Source organism: Pipistrellus hanaki (assembly GCF_964339955.1).
Source record: "Pipistrellus hanaki genome assembly, chromosome: 3".
NCBI lineage: Eukaryota > Metazoa > Chordata > Mammalia > Chiroptera > Vespertilionidae > Pipistrellus > Pipistrellus hanaki.
This window is the reverse complement of record NC_140505.1, coordinates 75,832,434-75,844,965: the sequence shown is the minus strand read 5'-3', so window position 1 is coordinate 75,844,965 and position 12,532 is coordinate 75,832,434.

The following is a 12,532-nucleotide window of genomic DNA, read 5'->3' as shown; positions in this document are numbered from 1 at the left end:
GACATCAAGGTCAGAATAGTGAAAATACTTATATTTGTTTTAGAGGATGTTAGAGATTCTTCTGAGCACAGCGAGGCTTGGTGCTTTGGGATCGAAGTCTATGTGTATAACAGCCAGTAACTGAGCAGCGGTCCACTGGACCACTCACCTTGATTCAGGACCAAGGCAACCTGGCTTAGTCTCTGTACTTCCTTCGGAAAAAGGCCACGAGTCATCACCTTGGTACTGATGAGAAAGCTTCATGAGTAAGGTAGACATGTTAGAGGAAAACAGTCATGAAAAAGAAAGGGGAAGGTTCTGTACCGGAACCAGCCGGTATTACAGGTCCTGAAGGTATGGCTAGGAGGCTGAGAAAAAGAAAAGACAGGAACAGCGGGGCTTCAGGAGGACTGCAAAGCCTAATAGCACTGCAGCAAGTTTATTAAGGGCGCAATCTCTTTTATACACTAAAGCTGGGCGTTCCTCCAAATGGCTTTCTCCAAGGACATGATGCTACGTGCCAGTTCCTTAAGACCTACGCAGGAAGATATCTGGCCGGAAAAGTTCATCCGGCTGTACTCTGCTATGTTAAATCAAGGACATGTTTGCAGATTCCAATCTTGCACGCACAGCAGATGAAGGACACTGTTGCTTGCCACGTCCCCAAGTGACCCGACTTCTGGGGGAGGGCAGGCAGGGCTACCTACCCTTGCTCCATCCCCCGATTCTCAGGTCGGTAGGGGACTCGGCTCCCAACAGTTCTAAGATACTTCTTAAAGGCCCAGGGATTCTGCAAGTCCTGTTCTTTTGTCCCTCTTGGAGACTCTCAAATAGAGGTATGTTAAGCATTGTTTTCTTTGCTCAAGAGGCAGTTATAATGCTGGTCACCAGGGTTTCCTGAGTCCAGTGGGTTCAGCTGGAGCAACTTGCCTCTTATTGCCCTTTTCCAGTTCCAGCAAGATGTGTGCCACTTATTATTAGAATCCCTCCCTAATATCTAATCTGTTTAGTGGTAGAATGTTTTGTCATAGCTCTTGCTTCAGTAAATGTGCCCTGAGAATGTGAAACGTGCCAGTACTATAAAAACAATGTCCTTGCCCTTTAGGTACTCAGGAAAACAAAATTGACAATTCCACTTAACAAAAGCAAATAAAACAACCTACCTTACACTTATAGGGACTAGAAAAAGAACAACAAACAAAGCCCAATGTGAGTAGAAGAGAAGAAATAATAAAGATCAGAGTGGAAATAAGTGAAATAGATTATAAAAAACAATATAAAAGTCAATGCAACCAAGAACCAGAGCTAGTTCTTTGGAAAGTTAAACAAGATTTATAAACCTTTAACCAGACTCATCATGAAAAAAAGAGAGAAGACCCAAATAAAATCAGAAATGAGAGAGAAGTAACAACTGACACCACAACAATACAAAGAATTATAAGAAAATATGCCAACAAATTGGACAATCTGGAAAAAAGTGGATAAATACTAAGCACCTTAATATTGGATATAAACTGTAATTGGAAAAAAAATGTTTTTAATTAAAGTAAGATATAAAGAAATAGATATAATCTGCATAAGATAATGTTCCCTATTTGAGAAAGTAATTTTAGCCTACTTTTCTAAAATATCCATGTTAATAGACGTACCTATTTTAAATTTTGTGACAATTGAAAGAATTATTTGAAAGAGAAATTTTTTTTCTGATCTTGCTCTTGAAAACCATATCAAGTGATAGAGGTTTTCACGTTAACCAAGAAGAACTAACACTTGATGTATAGTCAAGTCTGATCATGTATTTAGTGGATCTAATATTTCAACATGGTCACAACTTTGAAGATAGAAAATTAAAGTAATTTTAAAATTTCTCTATAACTGAACCTAGCTTAGAATACGAACTCTTCTGCTTAATAGCCTTTCTCACCTATGCTTTTGGCTTAAAAAATCATCTTTTTGGAAACTACTCAGTTCAAAATTACCCTTATTTTTCTCATTTTCTTCTTGGAAGAAGTCTAAGTTTCTAGGGGATTTATATTGCTTTGTCATCAGGAGAAGTGTTCTGGTCTAAGTGCTATTTTCCATCCTCAGTGGCCTCTGTATAGGTGTAATCCATTCTTCTTCATCTTAAGTATCAAAATTTGTCTATATTATAAGGGCTGTGGTTTTCTCCAGTCAATGTGGTCAACTTCCTGATTTAATCATAAGGCCTCTTATGGTCCTATTTAACTCTCTCTTTCTGTATGTTAGCTAAATTTTCCCTCTTGAGGGCCTGCTATTTTACTCATGCCTTCTTCCTCTCTCAATTTCTGATATAAATGAGTCTTTCGAGACTCCCAGTGCATTGTGACTCAATTTTTTTCCTCTCTCAAAATACCCAGCCTTTTGCAAAGGAAAGCTATTATTTCAAGAATATCGCTTTTACTGTAGAGTTTTTTTTTTTTTAAAAGCCTAATATGTAGCTCCAAAACAATGATCCTTTCTTTTCATTATGTTGAGAATTTCATGAAATTCACTTTTCAACTGTAGTTTCTGATGCGAAATCAGGTATCAACCTTATAGGAGCTCCTTTAAGGATAAAATCTTGCTGCCTTTAAAATTATCTCTTTAATTACTATGTGTCTTGGCATGGGTCTGTTTTGGGTTCTTCTTGGGACTCTCTATGTCTCTTGAACTTGTGTGAATTTTTCTTTCACTAGGTTAGGGAAGTTTTCTGTCATTATTTCTTCAAACATGTTCTCTATTCCTTTCTCGCTTTATTCCCCTATTGGCACTCATATGAAACAAGTATTGTTTCATGTTTTCATACAGCTCCTTAAACTGTTTTTCTGTTTTTTAATTTTTTGTTTTTTTATTTTTATTTTTGGTTCTCTACTTGAGTGATTTTTTTCTACCCCATTTTCTAATTCACTGATTCAATCCTCAGATTCCCCTAATCTGCTGAGTATTCCTTCCAATATCTTTTTTATTAGTGCTCTCTCAAACTTTACTTGTGACTAGTCTTTTTTTCATAGTTACTGTTGAGCTTCCTTGGCATTCATTATTCTGTACTTTATATCTGATAAATTTATTATATCCATTTCATTTAGCTCTTCTTCTGGAGAATTCTCTTGTTTTTTTATCTTTCCATTTTGGCTGCCTGTTTGAATTTGTGTCTATATATTAGATAGATCTGCTGCGACTCACAATCTCTAGTGCAAGACAATGTCAGGCGCTGTTTATAACTGGCCCTGAATTATTTGGAGTTATCAGCAATCTACAGTTTGTAGCTCCCTCTGCTGGAGCTGGGTGCCTTTAGAAAGGACCACTATGTGCGCCAAGGTTTGCTTTTTCTAGCCCCAGTCCTCAAATTAGATCAGGCAGAGACTCAAAGCCTCCAGAGACCTACCTGTGACTGTAGTCTCATTAGCCTTGGGCTATCAATCACAGGGTGGGGTGAGGGGTTTTCCAACAGGGTAGGACAATTGCTTATTCCCATAATATGGTTGTTATTCTCAGTTTCTTAATGGGCCTCAAAAACTTCACTGGATGGACCAAGGAGTTTTCCAGTAGGGTGGGGCAATTGCTTCCCCTCCCCTCTCAGGCAAAAGCTGCTTGGATGTTAAAAGTCTGCCAGGAGAAAGATGTCCTCTACAGTATGAAAGAATAACTTAGCACAGGAAACTGGGGTGCCTGCCTTCTGAGCTCTAGCCTCAGAGTCCCCAACCCTGGCTTCTGCTCATACAGCTCCAGTTCACTCTACCATAGCCCAAGGTCAATGGCTGTACATGAAATTTTGTGTGTTGACCCTTTAAGAAGTTGTCTGCATTCACAAATGTTTCTCCCTGGCAGACAGAAACCCTGCTGCTTTTCACAACCAGGTGTCCTATGGGCACCTTTCTCAGTTCTGGTCCTCTGAGCTGGGGGTGCCAGCATGGGAGTTTAGACCCCCGAGTTCTCAATGTCCCTCTGGAACTTCAGCTCCTGTCTGTGGGAGCCCAGCCATCACTTTCTCATCTCCAGACTTTCTGCCAATCTCTATATAGTCTCCACTTTCTGTCCTTGGTCATCAGTGTTCTCTTCAGGTAGTCTTCAGTTGATTATTCAGGATGGTTTTTCTGTGTTTTAATTGTAATTCCAATTAGGTCCTGGGCACATGTCAGTGTAACTTCCACTTACTCCACTGGGATGACGTTGCTCTCTCACCTTGTCTCCTCAGATACATACCTCTATCCTACAGTTCTCTCCCTGTTCTTCCTTGACCAATTGTTCCTTAGAGTACCTTTTATACATCTCTTTCATCATCCATGGGATTCCTTAACTGTTGCTAATGAATATTCTCTCACCTTCATTTTCCCCTCTCCTGTTTAATATTAAACTCTATACTTGAACCCAAACAAAATTCTGACTCTTCTATAAGCACATATTTTCATATATTGTTTTCTCTGCTGAAAGTTCTCTCCCCCACATGTAGGAATAAATTATAACTCACTTTCAAACCAAGTTTAATGGTTATGGTAATTGTAAAGCTACGCAATTAAAATGCCTCAATTTCGCCAAAACCAGTTTGGCTCAGTGGATAGAGCATCGGCCTGCGGACTGAAAGGCCCCAGGTTCGATTCTGGTCAAGGGCATGTACCTTGGTTGCGGGTACATCCTTAGTAGGGGGTGTGTAAGAGGCAGCTGATTGATGATTCTCTCTCATCAATGTTTCTAACTCTCTATCCCTCGCTCTTCTGCTTTGTAAAAAATCAATAAAATATATTTTAAAAAAATAAAATGCCTCAATTTCTCTGTAACGCCACACTTTAGAAGTATTAAAAAACCTATATCATGATTTCTGAGTAAAAATAAATGTTTATAATGTGGAGAACTTACATAGAAATTCTTATTTAAAATAAATTAAAATGGCCGAAACCGGTTTGGCTCAGTGGTAGAGCGTCGGTCTGCGGACTGAAGGGTCCCAGGTTCGATTCCGGTCGGGGGCATGTACATTGGTTGCAGGCATGTCCCCGGTAGGGGGTGTGCAGGAGGCAGCTGGTCGGCGTTTCTCTCTCATCGACGTTTCTGGCTCTCTATCTCTCTCCCTTCCTCTCTGTAACAAATCAATAAAAATATATTTAAAAAAATAATAAAAAAAAATAATAAAATAAAATAAAATTGGGCTTTATTATGCACAGTCTGGCATGGAGTCATTAGATTGACATAGAATAATACCAAATAATAATTCATTAGTCATTTATAAAATGATAATTAGTTGTTTCATGACTACTCCAAAATATGTTTATAATTTTAAACCAACATATTTTAATATTTATAAAAACAAAAAAAGCTTTTCTAGAAAATAAAATTATACTTTTGGATAGCTCTAGTTAAACTACACATGCTTTAAAAGCCCTAAGAGATATGCTTTTGTGTTCTTCAATTATAAATATATTTTGAATGAACCATCCTTTTAAAAAGTTTTATGTATTGAAAATGCATGTAAAATGCTTCATCCTTTCAAAAAGAAAGCTGTAACAAATTTCATGAAAATACAACTAACAAGTGGGACTGTATGGGAATAGAAAAGAAAATCTTTATTAAAAATTGAAATCATAGCATTTCTCTAAATATATTATGCATTAATAATAAATTTACTGCATATTTAGGATAATTTTGAGCAATTTAACTTTATTTTTATGGGTTATGCATAATTATGAAGCTTAACTATCATTCTAATATAATTTTTCCCAATGACACACTATATTTTTCCTAATTACATCTGTAGCAACATCATTTTCAGAAAACCTATGTTTATTTATTATTCTTTACACCACTGAAAATAAAGTCTATTTTAATCACTTTCAAATATTTCTTACTTTTTCCCTTAGAATTACAATATTCAATTAGCTAATGGTACAAGGTACTTTTCATAGTTTTGTATCAGAAGTATCCTTAACCTGCTTGTTAGGCCTTAGAGAGGGATACTTTTCTTGTATAAAGGGATTTTTGAACTTTCATTAGAATGTTTCCCAGATGCTGTTTCTTACTCTCCTCATCCTCTCTTCTTTTGTCAATTGATCAGTAGTAGTTCAAAATCCTGAAGTTACTGCTGTCACTAATTGTCGCAAAGCTGGCTTCTATTCATCACTACTCCCTAGATTTTTATCTCACCCTTGCTGTGGCAGGAGGGGGCCATGATGTTTTGACAATTTTCTAGTCCATTGATCTTCTCTTTTAATTTTCAAGTAGTTAACAATAAAGTCCTTTACTGTGCTGTTGGGTCATCTTTGACATGCTTACTCAATGGGGAAAAAACAGAAAATAAATCTACAAAATGGGTCTGCAAACTAAAAAGAAGGCAGCATGGCGTGGGGCCTTTCAAAAATCACACATTTATGTATTCTGCTTCTCACTCTGGCTTTCAGACTTGTCAAATCTTTTTGCTTTTTCAATTACACATCTATGAATCCTCAAAAAGGAAAAAAAACACAAAAAACTAAAAGTGGCAAATCTGTTAAAATTCTGGAGGGGAAAAAGAAAAAAGAAAAGCAAGGAAAGTGGGACAGAAATAGAAATGGCTCTTCTCATTCTCAGCTCACAGCACAGAATATGTTCGGTGGAGGATGACATAGTTTTCATGGCAATTCAGGTCAGTAGTTCAATACTGTTCTCTAAGGCTCATCTCTCAACTGGTTATGAATTCTTTTACAGTAGTGCTCAAAGTTCCCTATATTCCCATAAATGCCCAGCTATTGAAACTGGCAGATAAAAACTCTCATTCTTCAAATGTTCCAAATCGCAGATTACAAACTAATTGTATTGATATATTCCAGATCAGCTAGTTTTTCCTGATAAAATATGGGTTAGATATGCAAATTTTGTGCCATCATCATTTCCATTGATTACTGACAGAAATGTTAGGGATCTGATAGTATGGCATCCAATTAAATAAAGCAATTTTAGATGGATTAAGGGAGGGAATTTTGTCCTAATGTGAATCATTTTATTTTTATGAAACCTATTACACACATATATTTATTAGCCATTTACATACCCCCAAGATACTTGTGTGCTATGCAAAACATAGTGGTGGGCTGAGAAATACCCCCATGCTATTGTATTCAGTGGTAATTAACATTTAAAATCCTGGAAACAGTGCACAGATTGGGAAGTAAACAGGTTAGATATGATAGCTGGCAACATCATCTACTGGGCAATACTTTTGAATGGGAGTTGTATTTCTAAATTCAAGGCAATCCTCTCCTCAAAGCAAATTACATCTCTTAACTCCTTAATTTCTTTAGCCTTAGAGGTTAGGAGAAATGCTTGGGAAGAGAGAACATTGGTGAAAATTCCTAAGATCTTGTTTTAGAGAGTTTTTCATTTCATACTAATTAATAATTCAAATATTAATTAGGTAGTTCTTAAATACATTTGGAGGACCCTAGATTTTATTTATTTATATTTTTAATTTATTTATTATTGAAAGCATTACATATGTCCTCACTTTTCCCCCCCGTTGACCCTCTCCAGATTGCCCTGCTTCCCACCCCAAACCTTCAGCATCCTATTGTCTGTGTCCATGGATTATGCATATATATGCATACAAGGTCTTTGGTTGATTTCTTCTCACCCACCTTCCCTTCCCCACCTTCCCTCTGAGATTCTGCACTCTATTCCATGCTTCCATATCTCTGGATCCACTCCTTTAATCAGTTTATTTTGTTACTTAGATTCCACATATGAGTGAGATCATGTGATACTTGCCTTTATTTTACTGGCTTATTTCACTTAGCATGATACTATCCAGGTCCCTCCATGCTGTCTCAAAGGGAATGAGATTCTTCTTTTTTATTGAACCATAGTATTTCATGGTATAAATGTACCACAGCTTTTTTATCCACTCATCTGCTGATGAGCACTTGGGCTGTTTTCAGATCTTAGCTATTGTAAATTGTGCTGTTATAAACATAAGAGTGCATACATTCTTTCTGATTGGTGTTTCAGGTGTCTTAAGGTATATTCCTAGAACTGGGATCACTGGGTCAAATGACAGTTCCATATTTAATTTTTTCAGGATAGTTCATACTTTTTTCCATAATGGTTGCACCAGTCTGCAGGGCTCCCTAGAACTTAAACCTTTGAAATATCTGAGGATTCTACTTAGCCCCATAAGGTGATAGAAGTAGGGTAGAGTATAATATTCTTCTACACTGTTATAGTTATATTCATGTTTCAATAGTGTATATTGAAATATATTCCTATAAATACCCAGCTATTGAAACTGGCAGATAAAAACTGTATCTTACTTTTTATAACTATCTTCTTATAAAATTAATATGTCTATATTTTCATATATTTTTAAAACATATTTTTATATATTTCAGAGAGATAGGTAGAGGAAGAGAGAGCTAGAAACATAAGTCATGAGAGAGAATCATTGATTGGCTGCCTCTTGCATACCCCTTATTGGGGATCGAGCCCACAGTCTGTGCATGTGCCAGGATCAGGAATAGAACCATGGCATCCTGGTTCATAGGGTGATGCTCAACCACTGAGCAACATCGGCCAGGCCATATATCAATTTTTAATAGTGAAACCTCAAATCAAGAATGTTGACCTAAATTTGAAGAGAAAGGTAAAATAAGAACTTTATAACTGAGCACAAGAAAAGTAGAGTATTCTCAATTCTGGCTGCATATTAGAATTATCTGAGATTTTTAAAAACACACACTGAATCCTTGGCCTCATTCCACACCAATTAAATTCTTAATAGGCTTGGGCATCAGCATTCTAGAAAGTTAACTAGGTATTTCTATTGTGTGAGTAAAGTTGAGACCCACTGGAAAAAGAAAACCAACAACAAGTAGAGAGGATGTATTTTATGGCTGTGGAAGACTCTGGAGAACAAAACAAAAAATCTGCTTAGGGAAAATTAGAATTGCCTCAGGATCAGTTCTATACAAAGAGAAAAGCATGGAGAACCAATGAGAGCTTGACAGAACCAAGCAAGCAGGCTTCTAAAATCACCAAGTCAGAAGGACATGATTTGGAAAGGGTCTGAATATGAATGACAAGACAATGATGTTCAGAGCATCTCTTAATCTAAGACATATTCTACTCTGTGACCTTGTAATCACCAATTTGTGGAATATTCAACATATTCTGCATTTAAATATATTTTGAACAGTTAAAAAAATTCATGTCTTATTCCTGGGGAGATGTTTGAGAGAAAAAGTTGCATCAAATGAGTCACTAATTACTGAACTCTTGTTCTGTATGAGATGCTATAAAAGATATAAATAAACACAAAACATGGTCCCTGCCTCTAATAAACATATTTCCAATGAATTGCAATAATTTTAGTAGCAGTGCTTATATTGTATAGCACTGCATATTTTCATTTTCATGTCATCTTTATTTATATCCTTATTCTTCACCATAGATAAGAACTATTTAAAGTCTGTAACTAGATAGCATGTAGCGTGTCAGAATGTAAGTGCTGTGGTTTTCATCGTGTGCACTAGCATCGCCAGGATGGTTGCACCTCACATAATCCAATTTCTGCAAAAGGATGCAATTGACATTATTCTATATAATAAAAGCCTAATATGCAAATTGACTGAATGGCAGAACAACCAGTTGCTATGATGTGTACTGACCACCATGGGGCAGACACTCAATACAAGAGCTGCCCCTACATGCTCAAAGTCACTAATTATCTGAGAGATGCAAGTCAAAATGTCAATGCGGTACCATCTTACACCTGTCAGAATGGCTATCATCAACAAATCAACAAATGACAAGTGCTGGCGAGGATGTGGAGAAAAAGGAACCCTCATGCACTGCTGGTGGGAATGCAGACTGGTGCAGCCATTGTGGAGAATGGTATGTAGTTTCCTCAAAAAAAAAACTAGAAATGGAACTCCCATTTGACCCAGTAATCCCACTTCTAGGAATATATCCCAAGAAAATAGAAACACCAATCAGAAAGGATACATGCACCCCTCTGTTCATAGCAGCACAATTCACCATACCTAAGATTTGGAAACAGCTTAAATGCCCATCAGAAGATGAATGGATTAGAAAACTGTGATACATCTACACAATGGAATACTACACTGCTTTAAAAAAGAAGGAATTCTTACCATTTGCAGCAGCATGGATGGACATAGAGAGCATTATGTTAGGTGAAATAAGCCAGGCAATAAAAGAAAAATACCAAATGATCTCACTCATTTATGAAAATGAAGAACATTATAACCTGATGAACAAAAAGATAGATACAAAGGCAGTAAAAAACAGAGGGGGAAAAGAAATCAACCGAAGGACTTGTTTGCATGCATATAAACACACCAATGGACACTAGACACTGGGGGGTGGGTGGGATGAGGGCATGTGACAGGGAATAGGGGATGCTGGGGGAAGGTCAATGGGAAAAAAAAAAGGAGATATATGTACTACTATATGTAATACTTTAAACAATAAAAAAATATATATCAAAAAAACAAAAATAAATTAAAAAAAGAGATGCCCCTGGTGGTCAGCCAGAAGCTGGGCTTATGGCAGGCAAATGCAGTGGTCGTGGCAGGAGCCTCTCCTGCCTCCACTGTAGGCGGGCGGTAAGGAGCAAGGAGTCCTGAACTGTGAGAGCCCTGGTCTGCAAGAGGGTGCAGGCCAGGCTGAGGGCCCCCCCCCCCCCCCACACACACACACATGAATTTCATGCACTAGGCCTCTAGTAATACATAATAAAAGCCTAATATCAGTGTCTGGTCACCTAGTGACCGGTTGATTATTCAACCAATCAAAGTGTAATATGCTAATAATATGCTAAGGCTGTTCAACTGCTTGATATGATGTACACTGACCACCAGGGAACATACAGTTGATTGGTCGACCAGTCACTATGATGTGCACTGACCACCAGGGGGAAGACACTTGGACCTGTTGGTTAGTTTGCTTTTGGGATCCAGCAGATTGGGACTGGACATGCCCTGGAGCCTTCCCACAGTCTCTCCCTAGCCCAATCATGCACCAGTGGGGTCCCTCGGGCTGGCCTGAACCCTCTTGCAATCCAGGACCCCTTGGGGGATGTCAGAGAGCGGGTTTCAGCCTGATCCCACAGGCCACTCCCCTTGGGAGGGTGCCAGACACAGGACTCACGGCTGGTGAGCACTGCTATAGCAGCACAAGACTCTCCTGATCGGGACTGATTGAGTGTGAGCCCATGGCAGGGTCAGTGGGCCTGGATGGGTGGGAGCTGCAGTTGGCTTTGGACTTTGGGGTTTGGTCTGATACCCACAAGCCACCCAAAGGGGCCCCACTCATGCACAAATTCATGCACGAGGCCTCTAGTAACTAATAAGGAGCCTATATCTGAAAACATAGTTGAATATAGAATAAATGGTTTATTAATATTATAATAGATAATAAAATAATAGTTTATGTTTATAGACTTTATAGATCATCTTTTGGGTGCCCGAGTTCATTCTGTGAGAGGCTGGTTTTCATCAATAAACCTTATCAAGAATAGGATAAAATGGTCTAGCTGGTTTGGCTTAGGGCCGTGGTCAGCAAACTACAGCTCGCGAGCCACATGTGGCTCTTTGGCCTATTGAGTGTGGCTCTTCCACAAAATACCACTGCCTTGGGCAAGTCTATTTTGAAGAAGTAGCATTAGAAGAAGTTTAAGTTTAAAAAATTTGGCTCTCAAAAGAAATTTCAATTGTTGTAGTGTTGATATTTGACTCTGTTAACTAGTGAGTTTGCTGACCACTGGCTTAGGGGATAGAGGGTTAGCCCTAGGACTAAAGGGACCCTGGCTTGATTTTGGTCAAGGGCACTTTATACCTCAGTTGCAGGCTTGATCTCCGGCCTGGTTGGGGAGTGAGTGGAAGTCAACCAATCCAAGTTTCTCTCTCACATCGATGTTTCTCTCCCTGTTTCTCCCCCTCCTTTTCAATCTCTCTAAAAATCAGGTAAATATCTCCAGGTAAGGATTAACAACAACAAAAAAATGTCTGGCTGGTGTGGCTCAGTAGTTGAGTGTCAAGCTATGACCCAGGAAGTCACAGTTGCAAGCTCAATATCCAGTAGGGGTGGGGTGCAGGAGGCAGCTGATCAGTGATTCTCATCATTGAAGTTTCTTGCTCTCTCTTCTTCTCTTCGTCTTTCAAATCAATAAAAAATATATTTAAAAAAAGAATGGGATAAATGAAAGGAATCTGAATGTGGGGAGTAAAAGAAAAGGGGCCCACAGGGATGGCAGAAGGAAGGAGGAGGTACTCAAAAGGCAGTGGGACACAGCCTAACAAGTGCTGCCTGCTCCATGGTTTTCCTGAGGGCTGTCTGCAGAGTGGTCCTGGAGTTGTCTACCGCCGCACCTGACCAAGCCTGGCTGTACACTGGCACCCCCAGGGAACTACCCAGTGAATAGGAATCACTGAGAGGAGACCCAGGAATATACAACTTTAAAAAGTGCCACAGATGGTGCTGCTAAGCTAGCACACAGGGCCCTAGCACAGCCCTCCCAGGAAGGTGTGGAATGCATCCATTGGAGGCCGACCCACTTTCAGTTTTATCCTGGACA